We start from the raw sequence: 26768 nt of genomic DNA on the forward strand, positions 1-26768 counted from the left end.
TAATGAGTAAACTACATACCGTCTGAGGAAAAAACTTACAATCTTCAGTATATTGAATTGACCTGTTAACTCCAGCTCAAATGAGGCAGGATTCAACTACTAAAATGAAAAACAGCTTTTTCGTGAAGGCAACACTCTTTTTTTTTTTTTTTTAAAACCCTATATGTTTTCTGCAACTCTGTGGAATATCCCATATTAATTAGCAAGCAGTTTTCTTAGTTTACTGGTTCAATTCCTGATAGGGGAGTGCCACTTTTTTCTGCAATTGTTCCTGCATTCAAAGGTCGACACATACCTTGCAGACAAAGTTAGTTTAGATTAAAATTGCTCTTTGCAGCGAAAAATGCTGACAACAAGAGCTTTTAGCCATTCATTCCATTCTGTTGCACAAAAAGCCATTTGAGCTCATATCGGAAATCATTCTTACCTTCGACTTCCAAATACTTGGTGTCAAGAGACTCAAACCCCTCAATATATTATTGTTGATTTTTGGTACTCAGTGGAAACAAATGTGGCTCTCTAGACAAGATGGAGACAAAATCTCCAAAGAAAAGTGCCACGTGTGAGAATCACAATCATGACCTTAAGAGTTTGAGATTGACGCGCCACCTATTGTGCTAACAAGGAAAGCTTCTGTTGCAAACGTGCAGAAGTTGCTTACTCAAAGAAATAAAGTTCTTTTTTTCCACATCATCGACTACACAGCACAACATTTCCCATATGGTCTAGCGGTTAGGATTCCTGGTTCTCACCCAGGCGGCCCGGGTTCGACTCCCGGTATGGGAATGCAAATTTTTCTGTGCTTGTTTCGACATTCAAAGGCCGACGCAATTGTTTGGCCATTGTGGCCTGTCATTTGACCTAAAATTTCCTTACTTATCCATAGAATATTGGAACTGAATGGTAAAGTTTCTAGGCTCTCCTGCCAAAGATAATGAGTAAACTACATACCGTCTGAGGAAAAAACTTAAAATCTTCAGTATATTGAATTGACCTGTTAACTCCAGCTCAAATGAGGCAGGATTCAACTACTAAAATGAAAAACAGCTTTTTAGTGAAGGCAACACTCTTTTTTTTTTTTTTAAAACCCTATATGTTTTCTGCAACTCTGTGGAATATCCCATAATTATTAGCAAGCAGTTTTCTTAGTTTACTGGTTCAATTCCTGATAGGGGAGTGCCACTTTTTTCTGCAATTGTTCCTGCATTCAAATTCGACACATACCTTGCAGACAAAGTTAGTTTAGATTAAAATTGCTCTTTGCAGCGAAAAATGCTGACAACAAGAGCTTTTAGCCATTCATTCCATTCTGTTGCACAAAAAGCCATTTGAGCTCATATCGGAAATCATTCTTACCTTCGACTTCCAAATACTTGGTGTCAAGAGACTCAAACCCCTCAATATATTATTGTTGATTTTTGGTACTCAGTGGAAACAAATGTGGCTCTCTAGACAAGATGGAGACAAAATCTCCAAAGAAAAGTGCCACGTGTGAGAATCACAATCATGACCTTAAGAGTTTGAGATTGACGCGCCACCTATTGTGCTAACACGGAAAGCTTCTGTTGCAAACGTGCAGAAGTTGCTTACTCAAAGAAATAAAGTTCTTTTTTTCCACATCATCGACTACACAGCACAACATTTCCCATATGGTCTAGCGGTTAGGATTCCTGGTTCTCACCCAGGCGGCCCGGGTTCGACTCCCGGTATGGGAATGCAAATTTTTCTGTGCTTGTTTCGACATTCAAAGGCCGACGCAATTGGTTGGCCATTGTGGCCTGTCGTTTGACCTAAAATTTCTTTACTTATCCATAGATTATTGGAACTGAATGGTAATGTTTCTAGGCTCTCCTGCCAAAGATAATGAGTAAACTACATACCGTCTGAGGAAAAAACTTACAATCTTCAGTATATTGAATTGACCTGTTAACTCCAGCTCAAATGAGGCAGGATTCAACTACTAAAATGAAAAACAGCTTTTTCGTGAAGGCAACACTCTTTTTTTTTTTTTTTAAACCCTATATGTTTTCTGCAACTCTGTGGAATATCCCATATTAATTAGCAAGCAGTTTTCTTAGTTTACTGGTTCAATTCCTGATAGGGGAGTGCCACTTTTTTCTGCAATTGTTCCTGCATTCAAAGGTCGACACATACCTTGCAGACAAAGTTAGTTTAGATTAAAATTGCTCTTTGCAGCGAAAAATGCTGACAACAAGAGCTTTTAGCCATTCATTCCATTCTGTTGCACAAAAAGCCATTTGAGCTCATATCGGAAATCATTCTTACCTTCGACTTCCAAATACTTGGTGTCAAGAGACTCAAACCCCTCAATATATTATTGTTGATTTTTGGTATTCAGTGGAAACAAATGTGGCTCTCTAGACAAGATGGAGACAAAATCTCCAAAGAAAAGTGCCACGTGTGAGAATCACAATCATGACCTTAAGAGTTTGAGATTGACGCGCCACCTATTGTGCTAACAAGGAAAGCTTCTGTTGCAAACGTGCAGAAGTTGCTTACTCAAAGAAATAAAGTTCTTTTTTTCCACATCATCGACTACACAGCACAACATTTCCCATATGGTCTAGCGGTTAGGATTCCTGGTTCTCACCCAGGCGGCCCGGGTTCGACTCCCGGTATGGGAATGCAAATTTTTCTGTGCTTGTTTCGACATTCAAAGGCCGACGCAATTGTTTGGCCATTGTGGCCTGTCATTTGACCTAAAATTTCCTTACTTATCCATAGAATATTGGAACTGAATGGTAAAGTTTCTAGGTTCTCCTGCCAAAGATAATGAGTAAACTACATACCGTCTGAGGAAAAAACTTACAATCTTCAGTATATTGAATTGACCTGTTAACTCCAGCTCAAATGAGGCAGGATTCAACTACTAAAATGAAAAACAGCTTTTTAGTGAAGGCAACACTCTTTTTTTTTTTTAAAAACCCTATATGTTTTCTGCAACTCTGTGGAATATCCCATAATTATTAGCAAGCAGTTTTCTTAGTTTACTGGTTCAATTCCTGATAGGGGAGTGCCACTTTTTTCTGCAATTGTTCCTGCATTCAAATTCGACACATACCTTGCAGACAAAGTTAGTTTAGATTAAAATTGCTCTTTGCAGCGAAAAATGCTGACAACAAGAGCTTTTAGCCATTCATTCCATTCTGTTGCACAAAAAGCCATTTGAGCTCATATCGGAAATCATTCTTACCTTCGACTTCCAAATACTTGGTGTCAAGAGACTCAAACCCCTCAATATATTATTGTTGATTTTTGGTACTCAGTGGAAACAAATGTGGCTCTCTAGACAAGATGGAGACAAAATCTCCAAAGAAAAGTGCCACGTGTGAGAATCACAATCATGACCTTAAGAGTTTGAGATTGACGCGCCACCTATTGTGCTAACACGGAAAGCTTCTGTTGCAAACGTGCAGAAGTTGCTTACTCAAAGAAATAAAGTTCTTTTTTTCCACATCATCGACTACACAGCACAACATTTCCCATATGGTCTAGCGGTTAGGATTCCTGGTTCTCACCCAGGCGGCCCGGGTTCGACTCCCGGTATGGGAATGCAAATTTTTCTGTGCTTGTTTCGACATTCAAAGGCCGACGCAATTGTTTGGCCATTGTGGCCTGTCATTTGACCTAAAATTTCCTTACTTATCCATAGAATATTGGAACTGAATGGTAAAGTTTCTAGGCTCTCCTGCCAAAGATAATGAGTAAACTACATACCGTCTGAGGAAAAAACTTACAATCTTCAGTATATTGAATTGACCTGTTAACTCCAGCTCAAATGAGGCAGGATTCAACTACTAAAATGAAAAACAGCTTTTTATTGAAAGCAACACTCTTTTTTTTTTTTAAAACCCTATATGTTTTCTGCAACTCTGTGGAATATCCCATATTAATTAGCAAGCAGTTTTCTTAGTTTACTGGATCAATTCCTGATAGGGGAGTGCCACTTTTTTCTGCAATAGTTCCTGCATTCAAAGGTCGACACATACCTTGCAGACAAAGTTAGTTTAGATTAAAATTGCTCTTTGCAGCGAAAAATGCTGACAACAAGAGCTTTTAGCCATTCATTCCATTCATGGGCAGCACGGTGGCTCAGTGGTTAGCACTGCAGTCTTGCAGCGCGGGGGTCCTGGGTTCAAATCCCACCAAGGACACTATCTGCAAGGAGTTTGTATGTTCTCCCCGTGTTTGCGTGGGTTTCCTCCGGGTACTCCGGTTTCCTCCCACACTCCAAAGACATACTGATAGGGACTCGAGATTGTGAGCCCCAATGGGGACAGTGTTGCCAATGTATGTAAAGCGCTGTGGAATTAATAGCGCTATATAAATGAATAAAATTATTATAATTATTATTATTATTATTATTCTGTTGCACAAAAAGCCATTTGAGCTCATATCGGAAATCATTCTTACCTTCGACTTCCAAATACTTGGTGTCAAGAGACTCAAACCCCTCAATATATTATTGTTGATTTTTGGTACTCAGTGGAAACAAATGTGGCTCTCTAGACAAGATGGAGACAAAATCTCCAAAGAAAAGTGCCACGTGTGAGAATCACAATCATGACCTTAAGAGTTTGAGATTGACGCGCCACCTATTGTGCTAACAAGGAAAGCTTCTGTTGCAAACGTGCAGAAGTTGCTTACTCAAAGAAATAAAGTTCTTTTTTTCCACATCATCGACTACACAGCACAACATTTCCCATATGGTCTAGCGGTTAGGATTCCTGGTTCTCACCCAGGCGGCCCGGGTTCGACTCCCGGTATGGGAATGCAAATTTTTCTGTGCTTGTTTCGACATTCAAAGGCCGACGCAATTGTTTGGCCATTGTGGCCTGTCATTTGACCTAAAATTTCCTTACTTATCCATAGAATATTGGAACTGAATGGTAAAGTTTCTAGGTTCTCCTGCCAAAGATAATGAGTAAACTACATACCGTCTGAGGAAAAAACTTACAATCTTCAGTATATTGAATTGACCTGTTAACTCCAGCTCAAATGAGGCAGGATTCAACTACTAAAATGAAAAACAGCTTTTTAGTGAAGGCAACACTCTACCAACTACCAAAAATCAACAATAATATATTGAGGGGTTTGAGTCTCTTGACACCAAGTATTCGGAAGTCGAAGGTAAGAATGATTTCCGATATGAGCTCAAATGGCTTTTTGTGCAACAGAATGGAATGAATGGCTAAAAGCTCTTGTTGTCAGCATTTTTCGCTGCAAAGAGCAATTTTAATCTAAACTAACTTTGTCTGCAAGGTATGTGTCGACCTTTGAATGCAGGAACAATTGCAGAAAAAAGTGGCACTCCCCTATCAGGAATTGAACCAGTAAACTAAGAAAACTGCTTGCTAATTAATATGGGATATTCCACAGAGTTGCAGAAAACATATAGGGTTTTAAAAAAAAAAAAAAAAAAAAAAAAGAGTGTTGCCTTCACTAAAAAGCTGTTTTTCATTTTAGTAGTTGAATCCTGCCTCATACCGTCTGAGGAAAAAACTTACAATCTTCAGTATATTGAATTGACCTGTTAACTCCAGCTCAAATGAGGCAGGATTCAACTACTAAAATGAAAAACAGCTTTTTAGTGAAGGCAACACTCTTTTTTTTTTTTTAAAACCTTATATGTTTTCTGCAACTCTGTGGAATATCCCATATTAATTAGCAAGCAGTTTTCTTAGTTTACTGGTTCAATTCCTGATAGGGGAGTGCCACTTTTTTCTGCAATTGTTCCTGCATTCAAATTCGACACATACCTTGCAGACAAAGTTAGTTTAGATTAAAATTGCTCTTTGCAGCGAAAAATGCTGACAACAAGAGCTTTTAGCCATTCATTCCATTCTGTTGCACAAAAAGCCATTTGAGCTCATATCGGAAATCATTCTTACCTTCGACTTCCAAATACTTGGTGTCAAGAGACTCAAACCCCTCAATATATTATTGTTGATTTTTGGTACTCAGTGGAAACAAATGTGGCTCTCTAGACAAGATGGAGACAAAATCTCCAAAGAAAAGTGCCACGTGTGAGAATCACAATCATGACCTTAAGAGTTTGAGATTGACGCGCCACCTATTGTGCTAACAAGGAAAGCTTCTGTTGCAAACGTGCAGAAGTTGCTTACTCAAAGAAATAAAGTTCTTTTTTTCCACATCATCGACAACACAGCACAACATTTCCCATATGGTCTAGCGGTTAGGATTCCTGGTTCTCACCCAGGCGGCCCGGGTTCGACTCCCGGTATGGGAATGCAAATTTTTCTGTGCTTGTTTCGACATTCAAAGGCCGACGCAATTGTTTGGCCATTGTGGCCTGTCATTTGACCTAAAATTTCCTTACTTATCCATAGAATATTGGAACTGAATGGTAAAGTTTCTAGGCTCTCCTGCCAAAGATAATGAGTAAACTACATACCGTCTGAGGAAAAAACTTACAATCTTCAGTATATTGAATTGACCTGTTAACTCCAGCTCAAATGAGGCAGGATTCAACTACTAAAATGAAAAACAGCTTTTTAGTGAAGGCAACACTCTTTTTTTTTTTTTTTTTTTTTTTTTAAAACCCTATATGTTTTCTGCAACTCTGTGGAATATCCCATATTAATTAGCAAGCAGTTTTCTTAGTTTACTGGTTCAATTCCTGATAGGGGAGTGCCACTTTTTTCTGCAATTGTTCCTGCATTCAAAGGTCGACACATACCTTGCAGACAAAGTTAGTTTAGATTAAAATTGCTCTTTGCAGCGAAAAATGCTGACAACAAGAGCTTTTAGCCATTCATTCCATTCTGTTGCACAAAAAGCCATTTGAGCTCATATCGGAAATCATTCTTACCTTCGACTTCCAAATACTTGGTGTCAAGAGACTCAAACCCCTCAATATATTATTGTTGATTTTTGGTACTCAGTGGAAACAAATGTGGCTCTCTAGACGAGATGGAGACAAAATCTCCAAAGAAAAGTGACACGTGTGAGAATCACAATCATGACCTTAAGAGTTTGAGATTGACGCGCCACCTATTGTGCTAGCAAGGAAAGCTTCTGTTGCAAACGTGCAGAAGTTGCTTACTCAAAGAAATAAAGTTCTTTTTTTCCACATCATCGACTACACAGCACAACATTTCCCATATGGTCTAGCGGTTAGGATTCCTGGTTCTCACCCAGGCGGCCCGGGTTCGACTCCCGGTATGGGAATGCAAATTTTTCTGTGCTTGTTTCGACATTCAAAGGCCGACGCAATTGTTTGGCCATTGTGGCCTGTCATTTGACCTAAAATTTCCTTACTTATCCATAGAATATTGGAACTGAATGGTAAAGTTTCTAGGCTCTCCTGCCAAAGATAATGAGTAAACTACATACCGTCTGAGGAAAAAACTTACAATCTTCAGTATATTGAATTTACCTGTTAACTCCAGCTCAAATGAGGCAGGATTCAACTACTAAAATGAAAAACAGCTTTTTAGTGAAGGCAACACTCTTTTTTTTTTTTTTTAAAACCCTATATGTTTTCTGCAACTCTGTGGAATATCCCATATTAATTAGCAAGCAGTTTTCTTAGTTTACTGGTTCAATTCCTGATAGGGGAGTGCCACTTTTTTCTGCAATAGTTCCTGCATTCAAAGGTCGACACATACCTTGCAGACAAAGTTAGTTTAGATTAAAATTGCTCTTTGCAGCGAAAAATGCTGACAACAAGAGCTTTTAGCCATTCATTCCATTCTGTTGCACAAAAAGCCATTTGAGCTCATATCGGAAATCATTCTTACCTTCGACTTCCAAATACTTGGTGTCAAGAGACTCAAACCCCTCAATATATTATTGTTGATTTTTGGTACTCAGTGGAAACAAATGTGGCTCTCTAGACAAGATGGAGACAAAATCTCCAAAGAAAAGTGACACGTGTGAGAATCACAATCATGACCTTAAGAGTTTGAGATTGACGCGCCACCTATTGTGCTAGCAAGGAAAGCTTCTGTTGCAAACGTGCAGAAGTTGCTTACTCAAAGAAATAAAGTTCTTTTTTTCCACATCATCGACTACACAGCACAACATTTCCCATATGGTCTAGCGGTTAGGATTCCTGGTTCTCACCCAGGCGGCCCGGGTTCGACTCCCGGTATGGGAATGCAAATTTTTCTGTGCTTGTTTCGACATTCAAAGGCCGACGCAATTGTTTGGCCATTGTGGCCTGTCATTTGACCTAAAATTTCCTTACTTATCCATAGAATATTGGAACTGAATGGTAAAGTTTCTAGGCTCTCCTGCCAAAGATAATGAGTAAACTACATACCGTCTGAGGAAAAAACTTACAATCTTCAGTATATTGAATTTACCTGTTAACTCCAGCTCAAATGAGGCAGGATTCAACTACTAAAATGAAAAACAGCTTTTTAGTGAAGGCAACACTCTTTTTTTTTTTTTTTTAAAAACCCTATATGTTTTCTGCAACTCTGTGGAATATCCCATATTAATTAGCAAGCAGTTTTCTTAGTTTACTGGTTCAATTCCTGATAGGGGAGTGCCACTTTTTTCTGCAATAGTTCCTGCATTCAAAGGTCGACACATACCTTGCAGACAAAGTTAGTTTAGATTAAAATTGCTCTTTGCAGCGAAAAATGCTGACAACAAGAGCTTTTAGCCATTCATTCCATTCTGTTGCACAAAAAGCCATTTGAGCTCATATCGGAAATCATTCTTACCTTCGACTTCCAAATACTTGGTGTCAAGAGACTCAAACCCCTCAATATATTATTGTTGATTTTTGGTACTCAGTGGAAACAAATGTGGCTCTCTAGACAAGATGGAGACAAAATCTGCAAAGAAAAGTGCCACGTGTGAGAATCACAATCATGACCTTAAGAGTTTGAGATTGACGCGCCACCTATTGTGCTAACAAGGAAAGCTTCTGTTGCAAACGTGCAGAAGTTGCTTACTCAAAGAAATAAAGTTCTTTTTTTCCACATCATCGACTACACAGCACAACATTTCCCATATGGTCTAGCGGTTAGGATTCCTGGTTCTCACCCAGGCGGCCCGGGTTCGACTCCCGGTATGGGAATGCAAATTTTTCTGTGCTTGTTTCGACATTCAAAGGCCGACGCAATTGTTTGGCCATTGTGGCCTGTCATTTGACCTAAAATTTCCTTACTTATCCATAGAATATTGGAACTGAATGGTAAAGTTTCTAGGCTCTCCTGCCAAAGATAATGAGTAAACTACATACCGTCTGAGGAAAAAACTTACAATCTTCAGTATATTGAATTGACCTGTTAACTCCAGCTCAAATGAGGCAGGATTCAACTACTAAAATGAAAAACAGCTTTTTAGTGAAGGCAACACTCTTTTTTTTTTTTTTTTTTTTTTAAAACCCTATATGTTTTCTGCAACTCTGTGGAATATCCCATATTAATTAGCAAGCAGTTTTCTTAGTTTACTGGTTCAATTCCTGATAGGGGAGTGCCACTTTTTTCTGCAATTGTTCCTGCATTCAAAGGTCGACACATACCTTGCAGACAAAGTTTGTTTAGATTAAAATTGCTCTTTGCAGCGAAAAATGCTGACAACAAGAGCTTTTAGCCATTCATTCCATTCTGTTGCACAAAAAGCCATTTGAGCTCATATCGGAAATCATTCTTACCTTCGACTTCCAAATACTTGGTGTCAAGAGACTCAAACCCCTCAATATATTATTGTTGATTTTTGGTACTCAGTGGAAACAAATGTGGCTCTCTAGACAAGATGGAGACAAAATCTCCAAAGAAAAGTGCCACGTGTGAGAATCACAATCATGACCTTAAGAGTTTGAGATTGACGCGCCACCTATTGTGCTAACAAGGAAAGCTTCTGTTGCAAACGTGCAGAAGTTGCTTACTCAAAGAAATAAAGTTCTTTTTTTCCACATCATCGACTACACAGCACAACATTTCCCATATGGTCTAGCGGTTAGGATTCCTGGTTCTCACCCAGGCGGCCCGGGTTCGACTCCCGGTATGGGAATGCAAATTTTTCTGTGCTTGTTTCGACATTCAAAGGCCGACGCAATTGTTTGGCCATTGTGGCCTGTCATTTGACCTAAAATTTCCTTACTTATCCATAGAATATTGGAACTGAATGGTAAAGTTTCTAGGCTCTCCTGCCAAAGATAATGAGTAAACTACATACCGTCTGAGGAAAAAACTTACAATCTTCAGTATATTGAATTGACCTGTTAACTCCAGCTCAAATGAGGCAGGATTCAACTACTAAAATGAAAAACAGCTTTTTAGTGAAGGCAACACTCTTTTTTTTTTTTTTTTTTTTTTTTAAAACCCTATATGTTTTCTGCAACTCTGTGGAATATCCCATATTAATTAGCAAGCAGTTTTCTTAGTTTACTGGTTCAATTCCTGATAGGGGAGTGCCACTTTTTTCTGCAATAGTTCCTGCATTCAAAGGTCGACACATACCTTGCAGACAAAGTTAGTTTAGATTAAAATTGCTCTTTGCAGCGAAAAATGCTGACAACAAGAGCTTTTAGCCATTCATTCCATTCTGTTGCACAAAAAGCCATTTGAGCTCATATCGGAAATCATTCTTACCTTCGACTTCCAAATACTTGGTGTCAAGAGACTCAAACCCCTCAATATATTATTGTTGATTTTTGGTACTCAGTGGAAACAAATGTGGCTCTCTAGACAAGATGGAGACAAAATCTCCAAAGAAAAGTGCCACGTGTGAGAATCACAATCATGACCTTAAGAGTTTGAGATTGACGCGCCACCTATTGTGCTAACAAGGAAAGCTTCTGTTGCAAACGTGCAGAAGTTGCTTACTCAAAGAAATAAAGTTCTTTTTTTCCACATCATCGACTACACAGCACAACATTTCCCATATGGTCTAGCGGTTAGGATTCCTGGTTCTCACCCAGGCGGCCCGGGTTCGACTCCCGGTATGAGAATGCAAATTTTTCTGTGCTTGTTTCGACATTCAAAGGCCGACGCAATTGTTTGGCCATTGTGGCCTGTCATTTGACCTAAAATTTCCTTACTTATCCATAGAATATTGGAACTGAATGGTAAAGTTTCTAGGCTCTCCTGCCAAAGATAATGAGTAAACTACATACCGTCTGAGGAAAAAACTTACAATCTTCAGTATATTGAATTGACCTGTTAACTCCAGCTCAAATGAGGCAGGATTCAACTACTAAAATGAAAAACAGCTTTTTAGTGAAGGCAACACTCTTTTTTTTTTTTTTTTTTTTTTTAAAACCCTATATGTTTTCTGCAACTCTGTGGAATATCCCATATTAATTAGCAAGCAGTTTTCTTAGTTTACTGGTTCAATTCCTGATAGGGGAGTGCCACTTTTTTCTGCAATTGTTCCTGCATTCAAAGGTCGACACATACCTTGCAGACAAAGTTTGTTTAGATTAAAATTGCTCTTTGCAGCGAAAAATGCTGACAACAAGAGCTTTTAGCCATTCATTCCATTCTGTTGCACAAAAAGCCATTTGAGCTCATATCGGAAATCATTCTTACCTTCGACTTCCAAATACTTGGTGTCAAGAGACTCAAACCCCTCAATATATTATTGTTGATTTTTGGTACTCAGTGGAAACAAATGTGGCTCTCTAGACAAGATGGAGACAAAATCTCCAAAGAAAAGTGCCACGTGTGAGAATCACAATCATGACCTTAAGAGTTTGAGATTGACGCGCCACCTATTGTGCTAACAAGGAAAGCTTCTGTTGCAAACGTGCAGAAGTTGCTTACTCAAAGAAATAAAGTTCTTTTTTTCCACATCATCGACTACACAGCACAACATTTCCCATATGGTCTAGCGGTTAGGATTCCTGGTTCTCACCCAGGCGGCCCGGGTTCGACTCCCGGTATGAGAATGCAAATTTTTCTGTGCTTGTTTCGACATTCAAAGGCCGACGCAATTGTTTGGCCATTGTGGCATGTCATTTGACCTAAAATTTCCTTACTTATCCATAGAATATTGGAACTGAATGGTAAAGTTTCTAGGCTCTCCTGCCAAAGATAATGAGTAAACTACATACCGTCTGAGGAAAAAACTTACAATCTTCAGTATATTGAATTGACCTGTTAACTCCAGCTCAAATGAGGCAGGATTCAACTACTAAAATGAAAAACAGCTTTTTAGTGAAGGCAACACTCTTTTTTTTTTTTTTTTTTTTTTTAAAACCCTATATGTTTTTTGCAACTCTGTGGAATATCCCATATTAATTAGCAAGCAATTTTCTTAGTTTACTGGTTCAATTCCTGATAGGGGAGTGCCACTTTTTTCTGCAATTGTTCCTGCATTCAAAGGTCGACACATACCTTGCAGACAAAGTTTGTTTAGATTAAAATTGCTCTTTGCAGCGAAAAATGCTGACAACAAGAGCTTTTAGCCATTCATTCCATTCTGTTGCACAAAAAGCCATTTGAGCTCATATCGGAAATCATTCTTACCTTCGACTTCCAAATACTTGGTGTCAAGAGACTCAAACCCCTCAATATATTATTGTTGATTTTTGGTACTCAGTGGAAACAAATGTGGCTCTCTAGACAAGATGGAGACAAAATCTCCAAAGAAAAGTGCCACGTGTGAGAATCACAATCATGACCTTAAGAGTTTGAGATTGACGCGCCACCTATTGTGCTAACAAGGAAAGCTTCTGTTGCAAACGTGCAGAAGTTGCTTACTCAAAGAAATAAAGTTCTTTTTTTCCACATCATCGACTACACAGCACAACATTTCCCATATGGTCTAGCGGTTAGGATTCCTGGTTCTCACCCAGGCGGCCCGGGTTCGACTCCCGGTATGAGAATGCAAATTTTTCTGTGCTTGTTTCGACATTCAAAGGCCGACGCAATTGTTTGGCCATTGTGGCATGTCACTTGACCTAAAATTTCCTTACTTATCCATAGAATATTGGAACTGAATGGTAAAGTTTCTAGGCTCTCCTGCCAAAGATAATGAGTAAACTACATACCGTCTGAGGAAAAAACTTACAATCTTCAGTATATTGAATTGACCTGTTAACTCCAGCTCAAATGAGGCAGGATTCAACTACTAAAATGAAAAACAGCTTTTTAGTGAAGGCAACACTCTTTTTTTTTTTTTTTTTTTTTTTTAAAACCCTATATGTTTTCTGCAACTCTGTGGAATATCCCATATTAATTAGCAAGCAGTTTTCTTAGTTTACTGGTTCAATTCCTGATAGGGGAGTGCCACTTTTTTCTGCAATTGTTCCTGCATTCAAAGGTCGACACATACCTTGCAGACAAAGTTTGTTTAGATTAAAATTGCTCTTTGCAGCGAAAAATGCTGACAACAAGAGCTTTTAGCCATTCATTCCATTCTGTTGCACAAAAAGCCATTTGAGCTCATATCGGAAATCATTCTTACCTTCGACTTCCAAATACTTGGTGTCAAGAGACTCAAACCCCTCAATATATTATTGTTGATTTTTGGTACTCAGTGGAAACAAATGTGGCTCTCTAGACAAGATGGAGACAAAATCTCCAAAGAAAAGTGCCACGTGTGAGAATCACAATCATGACCTTAAGAGTTTGAGATTGACGCGCCACCTATTGTGCTAACAAGGAAAGCTTCTGTTGCAAACGTGCAGAAGTTGCTTACTCAAAGAAATAAAGTTCTTTTTTTCCACATCATCGACTACACAGCACAACATTTCCCATATGGTCTAGCGGTTAGGATTCCTGGTTCTCACCCAGGCGGCCCGGGTTCGACTCCCGGTATGAGAATGCAAATTTTTCTGTGCTTGTTTCGACATTCAAAGGCCGACGCAATTGTTTGGCCATTGTGGCATGTCATTTGACCTAAAATTTCCTTACTTATCCATAGAATATTGGAACTGAATGGTAAAGTTTCTAGGCTCTCCTGCCAAAGATAATGAGTAAACTACATACCGTCTGAGGAAAAAACTTACAATCTTCAGTATATTGAATTGACCTGTTAACTCCAGCTCAAATGAGGCAGGATTCAACTACTAAAATGAAAAACAGCTTTTTAGTGAAGGCAACACTCTTTTTTTTTTTTTTTTTTTTTTAAAACCCTATATGTTTTTTGCAACTCTGTGGAATATCCCATATTAATTAGCAAGCAGTTTTCTTAGTTTACTGGTTCAATTCCTGATAGGGGAGTGCCACTTTTTTCTGCAATTGTTCCTGCATTCAAAGGTCGACACATACCTTGCAGACAAAGTTTGTTTAGATTAAAATTGCTCTTTGCAGCGAAAAATGCTGACAACAAGAGCTTTTAGCCATTCATTCCATTCTGTTGCACAAAAAGCCATTTGAGCTCATATCGGAAATCATTCTTACCTTCGACTTCCAAATACTTGGTGTCAAGAGACTCAAACCCCTCAATATATTATTGTTGATTTTTGGTACTCAGTGGAAACAAATGTGGCTCTCTAGACAAGATGGAGACAAAATCTCCAAAGAAAAGTGCCACGTGTGAGAATCACAATCATGACCTTAAGAGTTTGAGATTGACGCGCCACCTATTGTGCTAACAAGGAAAGCTTCTGTTGCAAACGTGCAGAAGTTGCTTACTCAAAGAAATAAAGTTCTTTTTTTCCACATCATCGACTACACAGCACAACATTTCCCATATGGTCTAGCGGTTAGGATTCCTGGTTCTCACCCAGGCGGCCCGGGTTCGACTCCCGGTATGAGAATGCAAATTTTTCTGTGCTTGTTTCGACATTCAAAGGCCGACGCAATTGTTTGGCCATTGTGGCCTGTCATTTGACCTAAAATTTCCTTACTTATCCATAGAATATTGGAACTGAATGGTAAAGTTTCTAGGCTCTCCTGCCAAAGATAATGAGTAAACTACATACCGTCTGAGGAAAAAACTTACAATCTTCAGTATATTGAATTGACCTGTTAACTCCAGCTCAAATGAGGCAGGATTCAACTACTAAAATGAAAAACAGCTTTTTAGTGAAGGCAACACTCTTTTTTTTTTTTTTTTTTTTTTTTTTAAAACCCTATATGTTTTCTGCAACTCTGTGGAATATCCCATATTAATTAGCAAGCAGTTTTCTTAGTTTACTGGTTCAATTCCTGATAGGGGAGTGCCACTTTTTTCTGCAATAGTTCCTGCATTCAAAGGTCGACACATACCTTGCAGACAAAGTTAGTTTAGATTAAAATTGCTCTTTGCAGCGAAAAATGCTGACAACAAGAGCTTTTAGCCATTCATTCCATTCTGTTGCACAAAAAGCCATTTGAGCTCATATCGGAAATCATTCTTACCTTCGACTTCCAAATACTTGGTGTCAAGAGACTCAAACCCCTCAATATATTATTGTTGATTTTTGGTACTCAGTGGAAACAAATGTGGCTCTCTAGACAAGATGGAGACAAAATCTCCAAAGAAAAGTGCCACGTGTGAGAATCACAATCATGACCTTAAGAGTTTGAGATTGACGCGCCACCTATTGTGCTAACAAGGAAAGCTTCTGTTGCAAACGTGCAGAAGTTGCTTACTCAAAGAAATAAAGTTCTTTTTTTCCACATCATCGACTACACAGCACAACATTTCCCATATGGTCTAGCGGTTAGGATTCCTGGTTCTCACCCAGGCGGCCCGGGTTTGACTCCCGGTATGGGAATGCAAATTTTTCTGTGCTTGTTTCGACATTCAAAGGCCGACGCAATTGTTTGGCCATTGTGGCCTGTCATTTGACCTAAAATTTCCTTACTTATCCATAGAATATTGGAACTGAATGGTAAAGTTTCTAGGCTCTCCTGCCAAAGATAATGAGTAAACTACATACCGTCTGAGGAAAAAACTTACAATCTTCAGTATATTGAATTGACCTGTTAACTCCAGCTCAAATGAGGCAGGATTCAACTACTAAAATGAAAAACAGCTTTTTAGTGAAGGCAACACTCTTTTTTTTTTTTTTTTTTTTTTTAAACCCTATATGTTTTCTGCAACTCTGTGGAATATCCCATATTAATTAGCAAGCAGTTTTCTTAGTTTACTGGTTCAATTCCTGATAGGGGAGTGCCACTTTTTTCTGCAATTGTTCCTGCATTCAAAGGTCGACACATACCTTGCAGACAAAGTTTGTTTAGATTAAAATTGCTCTTTGCAGCGAAAAATGCTGACAACAAGAGCTTTTAGCCATTCATTCCATTCTGTTGCACAAAAAGCCATTTGAGCTCATATCGGAAATCATTCTTACCTTCGACTTCCAAATACTTGGTGTCAAGAGACTCAAACCCCTCAATATATTATTGTTGATTTTTGGTACTCAGTGGAAACAAATGTGGCTCTCTAGACAAGATGGAGACAAAATCTCCAAAGAAAAGTGCCACGTGTGAGAATCACAATCATGACCTTAAGAGTTTGAGATTGACGCGCCACCTATTGTGCTAACAAGGAAAGCTTCTGTTGCAAACGTGCAGAAGTTGCTTACTCAAATAAATAAAGTTCTTTTTTTCCACATCATCGACTACACAGCACAACATTTCCCATATGGTCTAGCGGTTAGGATTCCTGGTTCTCACCCAGGCGGCCCGGGTTCGACTCCCGGTATGAGAATGCAAATTTTTCTGTGCTTGTTTCGACATTCAAAGGCCGACGCAATTGTTTGGCCATTGTGGCATGTCATTTGACCTAAAATTTCCTTACTTATCCATAGAATATTGGAACTGAATGGTAAAGTTTCTAGGCTCTCCTGCCAAAGATAATGAGTAAACTACATACCGTCTGAGGAAAAAACTTACAATCTTCAGTATATTGAATTGACCTGTTAACTCCAGCTCAAATGAGGCAGGATTCAACTACTAAAATGAAAAACAGCTTTTTAGTGAAGGCAACACTCTTTTTTTTTTTTTTTTTTTTTTAAAACCCTATATGTTTTCTGCAACTCTGTGGAATATCCCATATTAATTAGCAAGCAGTTTTCTTAGTTTACTGGTTCAATTCCTGATAGGGGAGTGCCACTTTTTTCTGCAATAGTTCCTGCATTCAAAGGTCGACACATACCTTGCAGACAAAGTTAGTTTAGATTAAAATTGCTCTTTGCAGCGAAAAATGCTGACAACAAGAGCTTTTAGCCATTCATTCCATTCTGTTGCACAAAAAGCCATTTGAGCTCATATCGGAAATCATTCTTACCTTCGACTTCCAAATACTTGGTGTCAAGAGACTCAAACCCCTCAATATATTATTGTTGATTTTTGGTACTCAGTGGAAACAAATGTGGCTCTCTAGACAAGATGGAGACAAAATCTCCAAAGAAAAGTGCCACGTGTGAGAATCACAATCATGACCTTAAGAGTTTGAGATTGACGCGCCACCTATTGTGCTAACAAGGAAAGCTTCTGTTGCAAACGTGCAGAAGTTGCTTACTCAAAGAAATAAAGTTCTTTTTTTCCACATCATCGACTACACAGCACAACATTTCCCATATGGTCTAGCGGTTAGGATTCCTGGTTCTCACCCAGGCGGCCCGGGTTCGACTCCCGGTATGGGAATGCAAATTTTTCTGTGCTTGTTTCGACATTCAAAGGCCGACGCAATTGTTTGGCCATTGTGGCCTGTCATTTGACCTAAAATTTCCTTACTTATCCATAGAATATTGGAACTGAATGGTAAAGTTTCTAGGCTCTCCTGCCAAAGATAATGAGTAAACTACATACCGTCTGAGGAAAAAACTTACAATCTTCAGTATATTGAATTGACCTGTTATCTCCAGCTCAAATGAGGCAGGATTCAACTACTAAAATGAAAAACAGCTTTTTAGTGAAGGCAACACTCTTTTTTTTTTTTTTTTTTTTTTTAAAACCCTATATGTTTTCTGCAACTCTGTGGAATATCCCATATTAATTAGCAAGCAGTTTTCTTAGTTTACTGGTTCAATTCCTGATAGGGGAGTGCCACTTTTTTCTGCAATTGTTCCTGCATTCAAAGGTCGACACATACCTTGCAGACAAAGTTTGTTTAGATTAAAATTGCTCTTTGCAGCGAAAAATGCTGACAACAAGAGCTTTTAGCCATTCATTCCATTCTGTTGCACAAAAAGCCATTTGAGCTCATATCGGAAATCATTCTTACCTTCGACTTCCAAATACTTGGTGTCAAGAGACTCAAACCCCTCAATATATTATTGTTGATTTTTGGTACTCAGTGGAAACAAATGTGGCTCTCTAGACAAGATGGAGACAAAATCTCCAAAGAAAAGTGCCACGTGTGAGAATCACAATCATGACCTTAAGAGTTTGAGATTGACGCGCCACCTATTGTGCTAACAAGGAAAGCTTCTGTTGCAAACGTGCAGAAGTTGCTTACTCAAATAAATAAAGTTCTTTTTTTCCACATCATCGACTACACAGCACAACATTTCCCATATGGTCTAGCGGTTAGGATTCCTGGTTCTCACCCAGGCGGCCCGGGTTCGACTCCCGGTATGAGAATGCAAATTTTTCTGTGCTTGTTTCGACATTCAAAGGCCGACGCAATTGTTTGGCCATTGTGGCATGTCATTTGACCTAAAATTTCCTTACTTATCCATAGAATATTGGAACTGAATGGTAAAGTTTCTAGGCTCTCCTGCCAAAGATAATGAGTAAACTACATACCGTCTGAGGAAAAAACTTACAATCTTCAGTATATTGAATTGACCTGTTAACTCCAGCTCAAATGAGGCAGGATTCAACTACTAAAATGAAAAACAGCTTTTTAGTGAAGGCAACACTCTTTTTTTTTTTTTTTTTTTTTAAAACCCTATATGTTTTCTGCAACTCTGTGGAATATCCCATATTAATTAGCAAGCAGTTTTCTTAGTTTACTGGTTCAATTCCTGATAGGGGAGTGACCACTTTTTTCTGCAATAGTTCCTGCATTCAAAGGTCGACACATACCTTGCAGACAAAGTTAGTTTAGATTAAAATTGCTCTTTGCAGCGAAAAATGCTGACAACAAGAGCTTTTAGCCATTCATTCCATTCTGTTGCACAAAAAGCCATTTGAGCTCATTTCGGAAATCATTCTTACCTTCGACTTCCAAATACTTGGTGTCAAGAGACTCAAACCCCTCAATATATTATTGTTGATTTTTGGTACTCAGTGGAAACAAATGTGGCTCTCTAGACAAGATGGAGACAAAATCTCCAAAGAAAAGTGCCACGTGTGAGAATCACAATCATGACCTTAAGAGTTTGAGATTGACGCGCCACCTATTGTGCTAACAAGGAAAGCTTCTGTTGCAAACGTGCAGAAGTTGCTTACTCAAAGAAATAAAGTTCTTTTTTTCCACATCATCGACTACACAGCACAACATTTCCCATATGGTCTAGCGGTTAGGATTCCTGGTTCTCACCCAGGCGGCCCGGGTTCGACTCCCGGTATGGGAATGCAAATTTTTCTGTGCTTGTTTCGACATTCAAAGGTCGACGCAATTGTTTGGCCATTGTGGCCTGTCATTTGACCTAAAATTTCCTTACTTATCCATAGAATATTGGAACTGAATGGTAAAGTTTCTAGGCTCTCCTGCCAAAGATAATGAGTAAACTACATACCGTCTGAGGAAAAAACTTACAATCTTCAGTATATTGAATTGACCTGTTAACTCCAGCTCAAATGAGGCAGGATTCAACTACTAAAATGAAAAACAGCTTTTTAGTGAAGGCAACACTCTTTTTTTTTTTTTTTTTTTTTTTTAAAACCCTATATGTTTTCTGCAACTCTGTGGAATATCCCATATTAATTAGCAAGCAGTTTTCTTAGTTTACTGGTTCAATTCCTGATAGGGGAGTGCCACTTTTTTCTGCAATTGTTCCTGCATTCAAAGGTCGACACATACCTTGCAGACAAAGTTTGTTTAGATTAAAATTGCTCTTTGCAGCGAAAAATGCTGACAACAAGAGCTTTTAGCCATTCATTCCATTCTGTTGCACAAAAAGCCATTTGAGCTCATATCGGAAATCATTCTTACCTTCGACTTCCAAATACTTGGTGTCAAGAGACTCAAACCCCTCAATATATTATTGTTGATTTTTGGTACTCAGTGGAAACAAATGTGGCTCTCTAGACAAGATGGAGACAAAATCTCCAAAGAAAAGTGCCACGTGTGAGAATCACAATCATGACCTTAAGAGTTTGAGATTGACGCGCCACCTATTGTGCTAACAAGGAAAGCTTCTGTTGCAAACGTGCAGAAGTTGCTTACTCAAAGAAATAAAGTTCTTTTTTTCCACATCATCGACTACACAGCACAACATTTCCCATATGGTCTAGCGGTTAGGATTCCTGGTTCTCACCCAGGCGGCCCGGGTTCGACTCCCGGTATGGGAATGCAAATTTTTCTGTGCTTGTTTCGACATTCAAAGGCCGACGCAATTGTTTGGCCATTGTGGCCTGTCATTTGACCTAAAATTTCCTTACTTATCCATAGAATATTGGAACTGAATGGTAAAGTTTCTAGGCTCTCCTGCCAAAGATAATGAGTAAACTACATACCGTCTGAGGAAAAAACTTACAATCTTCAGTATATTGAATTGACCTGTTAACTCCAGCTCAAATGAGGCAGGATTCAACTACTAAAATGAAAAACAGCTTTTTAGTGAAGGCAACACTCTTTTTTTTTTTTTTTTTTTTTTTAAAACCCTATATGTTTTCTGCAACTCTGTGGAATATCCCATATTAATTAGCAAGCAGTTTTCTTAGTTTACTGGTTCAATTCCTGATAGGGGAGTGCCACTTTTTTCTGCAATAGTTCCTGCATTCAAAGGTCGACACATACCTTGCAGACAAAGTTAGTTTAGATTAAAATTGCTCTTTGCAGCGAAAAATGCTGACAACAAGAGCTTTTAGCCATTCATTCCATTCTGTTGCACAAAAAGCCATTTGAGCTCATATCGGAAATCATTCTTACCTTCGACTTCCAAATACTTGGTGTCAAGAGACTCAAACCCCTCAATATATTATTGTTGATTTTTGGTACTCAGTGGAAACAAATGTGGCTCTCTAGACAAGATGGAGACAAAATCTCCAAAGAAAAGTGCCACGTGTGAGAATCACAATCATGACCTTAAGAGTTTGAGATTGACGCGCCACCTATTGTGCTAACAAGGAAAGCTTCTGTTGCAAACGTGCAGAAGTTGCTTACTCAAAGAAATAAAGTTCTTTTTTTCCACATCATCGACTACACAGCACAACATTTCCCATATAATCTAGCGGTTAGGATTCCTGGTTCTCACCCAGGCGGCCCGGGTTCGACTCCCGGTATGGGAATGCAAATTTTTCTGTGCTTGTTTCGACATTCAAAGGCCGACGCAATTGTTTGGCCATTGTGGCCTGTCATTTGACCTAAAATTTCCTTACTTATCCATAGAATATTGGAACTGAATGGTAAAGTTTCTAGGCTCTCCTGCCAAAGATAATGAGTAAACTACATACCGTCTGAGGAAAAAACTTACAATCTTCAGTATATTGAATTGACCTGTTAACTCCAGCTCAAATGAGGCAGGATTCAACTACTAAAATGAAAAACAGCTTTTTAGTGAAGGCAACACTCTTTTTTTTTTTTTTTTTTTTTTTAAAACCCTATATGTTTTCTGCAACTCTGTGGAATATCCCATATTAATTAGCAAGCAGTTTTCTTAGTTTACTGGTTCAATTCCTGATAGGGGAGTGCCACTTTTTTCTGCAATAGTTCCTGCATTCAAAGGTCGACACATACCTTGCAGACAAAGTTTGTTTAGATTAAAATTGCTCTTTGCAGCGAAAAATGCTGACAACAAGAGCTTTTAGCCATTCATTCCATTCTGTTGCACAAAAAGCCATTTGAGCTCATATCGGAAATCATTCTTACCTTCGACTTCCAAATACTTGGTGTCAAGAGACTCAAACCCCTCAATATATTATTGTTGATTTTTGGTACTCAGTGGAAACAAATGTGGCTCTCTAGACAAGATGGAGAACAAATCTCCAAAGAAAAGTGCCACGTGTGAGAATCACAATCATGACCTTAAGAGTTTGAGATTGACGCGCCACCTATTGTGCTAACAAGGAAAGCTTCTGTTGCAAACGTGCAGAAGTTGCTTACTCAAAGAAATAAAGTTCTTTTTTTCCACATCATCGACTACACAGCACAACATTTCCCATATGGTCTAGCGGTTAGGATTCCTGGTTCTCACCAAGGCGGCCCGGGTTCGACTCCCGGTATGGGAATGCAAATTTTTCTGTGCTTGTTTCGACATTCAAAGGCCGACGCAATTGTTTGGCCATTGTGGCCTGTCATTTGACCTAAAATTTCCTTACTTATCCATAGAATATTGGAACTGAATGGTAAAGTTTCTAGGCTCTCCTGCCAAAGATAATGAGTAAACTACATACCGTCTGAGGAAAAAACTTACAATCTTCAGTATATTGAATTGACCTGTTAACTCCAGCTCAAATGAGGCAGGATTCAACTACTAAAATGAAAAACAGCTTTTTAGTGAAGGCAACACTCTTTTTTTTTTTTTTTTTTTTTTTAAAACCCTATATGTTTTCTGCAACTCTGTGGAATATCCCATATTAATTAGCAAGCAGTTTTCTTAGTTTACTGGTTCAATTCCTGATAGGGGAGTGCCACTTTTTTCTGCAATTGTTCCTGCATTCAAAGGTCGACACATACCTTGCAGACAAAGTTTGTTTAGATTAAAATTGCTCTTTGCAGCGAAAAATGCTGACAACAAGAGCTTTTAGCCATTCATTCCATTCTGTTGCACAAAAAGCCATTTGAGCTCATATCGGAAATCATTCTTACCTTCGACTTCCAAATACTTGGTGTCAAGAGACTCAAACCCCTCAATATATTATTGTTGATTTTTGGTACTCAGTGGAAACAAATGTGGCTCTCTAGACAAGATGGAGACAAAATCTCCAAAGAAAAGTGCCACGTGTGAGAATCACAATCATGACCTTAAGAGTTTGAGATTGACGCGCCACCTATTGTGCTAACAAGGAAAGCTTCTGTTGCAAACGTGCAGAAGTTGCTTACTCAAAGAAATAAAGTTCTTTTTTTCCACATCATCGACTACACAGCACAACATTTCCCATATGGTCTAGCGGTTAGGATTCCTGGTTCTCACCCAGGCCGCCCGGGTTCGACTCCCGGTATGGGAATGCAAATTTTTCTGTGCTTGTTTCGACATTCAAAGGCCGACGCAATTGGTTGGCCATTGTGGCCTGTCATTTGACCTAAAATTTCCTTACTTATCCATAGAATATTGGAACTGAATGGTAAAGTTTCTAGGCTCTCCTGCCAAAGATAATGAGTAAACTACATACCGTCTAAGGAAAAAAATTACAATCTTCAGTATATTGATTTGACCTGTTAACTCCAGCTCAAATGAGGCAGGATTCAACTACTAAAATGAAAAACAGCTTTTTAGTGAAGGCAACACTCTTTTTTTTTTTTTTTTTTTTTTTTAAACCCTATATGTTTTCTGCAACTCTGTGGAATATCCCATATTAATTAGCAAGCAGTTTTCTTAGTTTACTGGTTCAATTCCTGACAGGGGAGTGCCACTTTTTTCTGCAATTGTTCCTGCATTCAAATTCGACACATACCTTGCAGACAAAGTTAGTTTAGATTAAAATTGCTCTTTGCAGCGAAAAATGCTGACAACAAGAGCTTTTAGCCATTCATTCCATTCTGTTGCACAAAAAGCCATTTGAGCTCATATCGGAAATCATTCTTACCTTCGACTTCCAAATACTTGGTGTCAAGAGACTCAAACCCCTCAATATATTATTGTTGATTTTTGGTACTCAGTGGAAACAAATGTGGCTCTCTAGACAAGATGGAGACAAAATCTCCAAAGAAAAGTGCCACGTGTGAGAATCACAATCATGACCTTAAGAGTTTGAGATTGACGCGCCACCTATTGAGCTAACAAGGAAAGCTTCTGTTGCAAACGTGCAGAAGTTGCTTACTCAAAGAAATAAAGTTCTTTTTTTCCACATCATCGACTACACAGCACAACATTTCCCATATGGTCTAGCGGTTAGGATTCCTGGTTCTCACCCAGGCGGCCCGGGTTCGACTCCCGGTATGGGAATGCAAATTTTTCTGTGCTTGTTTCGACATTCAAAGGCCGACGCAATTGTTTGGCCATTGTGGCCTGTCATTTGACCTAAAATTTCCTTACTTATCCATAGAATATTGGAACTGAATGGTAAAGTTTCTAGGCTCTCCTGCCAAAGATAATGAGTAAACTACATACCGTCTGAGGAAAAAACTTACAATCTTCAGTATATTGAATTGACCTGTTAACTCCAGCTCAAATGAGGCAGGATTCAACTACTAAAATGAAAAACAGCTTTTTAGTGAAGGCAACACTCTTTTTTTTTTTTTTTTTTTTTTTTAAAACCCTATATGTTTTCTGCAACTCTGTGGAATATCCCATATTAATTAGCAAGCAGTTTTCTTAGTTTACTGGTTCAATTCCTGATAGGGGAGTGCCACTTTTTTCTGCAATAGTTCCTGCATTCAAAGGTCGACACATACCTTGCAGACAAAGTTAGTTTAGATTAAAATTGCTCTTTGCAGCGAAAAATGCTGACAACAAGAGCTTTTAGCCATTCATTCCATTCTGTTGCACAAAAAGCCATTTGAGCTCATATCGGAAATCATTCTTACCTTCGACTTCCAAATACTTGGTGTCAAGAGACTCAAACCCCTCAATATATTATTGTTGATTTTTGGTACTCAGTGGAAACAAATGTGGCTCTCTAGACAAGATGGAGAACAAATCTCCAAAGAAAAGTGCCACGTGTGAGAATCACAATCATGACCTTAAGAGTTTGAGATTGACGCGCCACCTATTGTGCTAACAAGGAAAGCTTCTGTTGCAAACGTGCAGAAGTTGCTTACTCAAAGAAATAAAGTTCTTTTTTTCCACATCATCGACTACACAGCACAACATTTCCCATATGGTCTAGCGGTTAGGATTCCTGGTTCTCACCAAGGCGGCCCGGGTTCGACTCCCGGTATGGGAATGCAAATTTTTCTGTGCTTGTTTCGACATTCAAAGGCCGACGCAATTGTTTGGCCATTGTGGCCTGTCATTTGACCTAAAATTTCCTTACTTATCCATAGAATATTGGAACTGAATGGTAAAGTTTCTAGGCTCTCCTGCCAAAGATAATGAGTAAACTACATACCGTCTGAGGAAAAAACTTACAATCTTCAGTATATTGAATTGACCTGTTAACTCCAGCTCAAATGAGGCAGGATTCAACTACTAAAATGAAAAACAGCTTTTTAGTGAAGGCAACACTCTTTTTTTTTTTTTTTTTTTTTTAAAACCCTATATGTTTTCTGCAACTCTGTGGAATATCCCATATTAATTAGCAAGCAGTTTTCTTAGTTTACTGGTTCAATTCCTGATAGGGGAGTGCCACTTTTTTCTGCAATTGTTCCTGCATTCAAAGGTCGACACATACCTTGCAGACAAAGTTTGTTTAGATTAAAATTGCTCTTTGCAGCGAAAAATGCTGACAACAAGAGCTTTTAGCCATTCATTCCATTCTGTTGCACAAAAAGCCATTTGAGCTCATATCGGAAATCATTCTTACCTTCGACTTCCAAATACTTGGTGTCAAGAGACTCAAACCCCTCAATATATTATTGTTGATTTTTGGTACTCAGTGGAAACAAATGTGGCTCTCTAGACAAGATGGAGACAAAATCTCCAAAGAAAAGTGCCACGTGTGAGAATCACAATCATGACCTTAAGAGTTTGAGATTGACGCGCCACCTATTGTGCTAACAAGGAAAGCTTCTGTTGCAAACATGCAGAAGTTGCTTACTCAAAGAAATAAAGTTCTTTTTTTCCACATCATCGACTACACAGCACAACATTTCCCATATGGTCTAGCGGTTAGGATTCCTGGTTCTCACCCAGGCGGCCCGGGTTCGACTCCCGGTATGGGAATGCAAATTTTTCTGTGCTTGTTTCGACATTCAAAGGCCGACGCAATTGTTTGGCCATTGTGGCCTGTCATTTGACCTAAAATTTCCTTACTTATCCATAGAATATTGGAACTGAATGGTAAAGTTTCTAGGCTCTCCTGCCAAAGATAATGAGTAAACTACATACCGTCTGAGGAAAAAACTTACAATCTTCAGTATATTGAATTGACCTGTTAACTCCAGCTCAAATGAGGCAGGATTCAACTACTAAAATGAAAAACAGCTTTTTAGTGAAGGCAACACTCTTTTTTTTTTTTTTTTTTTTTTTTAAAACCCTATATGTTTTCTGCAACTCTGTGGAATATCCCATATTAATTAGCAAGCAGTTTTCTTAGTTTACTGGTTCAATTCCTGATAGGGGAGTGCCACTTTTTTCTGCAATAGTTCCTGCATTCAAAGGTCGACACATACCTTGCAGACAAAGTTAGTTTAGATTAAAATTGCTCTTTGCAGCGAAAAATGCTGACAACAAGAGCTTTTAGCCATTCATTCCATTCTGTTGCACAAAAAGCCATTTGAGCTCATATCGGAAATCATTCTTACCTTCGACTTCCAAATACTTGGTGTCAAGAGACTCAAACCCCTCAATATATTATTGTTGATTTTTGGTACTCAGTGGAAACAAATGTGGCTCTCTAGACAAGATGGAGAACAAATCTCCAAAGAAAAGTGCCACGTGTGAGAATCACAATCATGACCTTAAGAGTTTGAGATTGACGCGCCACCTATTGTGCTAACAAGGAAAGCTTCTG

General features: G+C 38.7%; 15 non-coding genes across 15 annotated transcripts; all 15 read left to right on the forward strand.

Annotated features, from left to right (window-relative positions):
• Positions 1 to 714: 714 nt before the first annotated feature.
• TRNAE-CUC (transfer RNA glutamic acid (anticodon CUC)) lies at positions 715 to 786 on the forward strand. Its single transcript has one exon. It is a non-coding gene; the product is annotated as a tRNA-Glu (tRNA).
• Positions 787 to 1643: 857 nt separating this feature from the next.
• Positions 1644 to 1715, forward strand: TRNAE-CUC (transfer RNA glutamic acid (anticodon CUC)). The gene has a single exon. It is a non-coding gene; the product is annotated as a tRNA-Glu (tRNA).
• Positions 1716 to 2573: 858 nt separating this feature from the next.
• Positions 2574 to 2645, forward strand: TRNAE-CUC (transfer RNA glutamic acid (anticodon CUC)). The gene has a single exon. It is a non-coding gene; the product is annotated as a tRNA-Glu (tRNA).
• An 856-nt stretch (positions 2646 to 3501) lies between these two features.
• TRNAE-CUC (transfer RNA glutamic acid (anticodon CUC)) lies at positions 3502 to 3573 on the forward strand. The gene has a single exon. It is a non-coding gene; the product is annotated as a tRNA-Glu (tRNA).
• Positions 3574 to 4721: 1148 nt separating this feature from the next.
• Positions 4722 to 4793, forward strand: TRNAE-CUC (transfer RNA glutamic acid (anticodon CUC)). The gene has a single exon. It is a non-coding gene; the product is annotated as a tRNA-Glu (tRNA).
• A 1406-nt stretch (positions 4794 to 6199) lies between these two features.
• On the forward strand, positions 6200 to 6271 carry TRNAE-CUC (transfer RNA glutamic acid (anticodon CUC)). The gene has a single exon. It is a non-coding gene; the product is annotated as a tRNA-Glu (tRNA).
• An 869-nt stretch (positions 6272 to 7140) lies between these two features.
• TRNAE-CUC (transfer RNA glutamic acid (anticodon CUC)) lies at positions 7141 to 7212 on the forward strand. Its single transcript has one exon. It is a non-coding gene; the product is annotated as a tRNA-Glu (tRNA).
• An 859-nt stretch (positions 7213 to 8071) lies between these two features.
• TRNAE-CUC (transfer RNA glutamic acid (anticodon CUC)) lies at positions 8072 to 8143 on the forward strand. Its single transcript has one exon. It is a non-coding gene; the product is annotated as a tRNA-Glu (tRNA).
• An 861-nt stretch (positions 8144 to 9004) lies between these two features.
• Positions 9005 to 9076, forward strand: TRNAE-CUC (transfer RNA glutamic acid (anticodon CUC)). The gene has a single exon. It is a non-coding gene; the product is annotated as a tRNA-Glu (tRNA).
• An 866-nt stretch (positions 9077 to 9942) lies between these two features.
• TRNAE-CUC (transfer RNA glutamic acid (anticodon CUC)) lies at positions 9943 to 10014 on the forward strand. Its single transcript has one exon. It is a non-coding gene; the product is annotated as a tRNA-Glu (tRNA).
• Positions 10015 to 17456: 7442 nt separating this feature from the next.
• TRNAE-CUC (transfer RNA glutamic acid (anticodon CUC)) lies at positions 17457 to 17528 on the forward strand. Its single transcript has one exon. It is a non-coding gene; the product is annotated as a tRNA-Glu (tRNA).
• A 1805-nt stretch (positions 17529 to 19333) lies between these two features.
• TRNAE-CUC (transfer RNA glutamic acid (anticodon CUC)) lies at positions 19334 to 19405 on the forward strand. Its single transcript has one exon. It is a non-coding gene; the product is annotated as a tRNA-Glu (tRNA).
• An 868-nt stretch (positions 19406 to 20273) lies between these two features.
• On the forward strand, positions 20274 to 20345 carry TRNAE-CUC (transfer RNA glutamic acid (anticodon CUC)). The gene has a single exon. It is a non-coding gene; the product is annotated as a tRNA-Glu (tRNA).
• A 3683-nt stretch (positions 20346 to 24028) lies between these two features.
• TRNAE-CUC (transfer RNA glutamic acid (anticodon CUC)) lies at positions 24029 to 24100 on the forward strand. The gene has a single exon. It is a non-coding gene; the product is annotated as a tRNA-Glu (tRNA).
• A 1806-nt stretch (positions 24101 to 25906) lies between these two features.
• Positions 25907 to 25978, forward strand: TRNAE-CUC (transfer RNA glutamic acid (anticodon CUC)). The gene has a single exon. It is a non-coding gene; the product is annotated as a tRNA-Glu (tRNA).
• Positions 25979 to 26768: the final 790 nt, after the last annotated feature.

Source organism: Anomaloglossus baeobatrachus, chromosome 4 (assembly GCF_048569485.1).
Source record: "Anomaloglossus baeobatrachus isolate aAnoBae1 chromosome 4, aAnoBae1.hap1, whole genome shotgun sequence".
NCBI lineage: Eukaryota > Metazoa > Chordata > Amphibia > Anura > Aromobatidae > Anomaloglossus > Anomaloglossus baeobatrachus.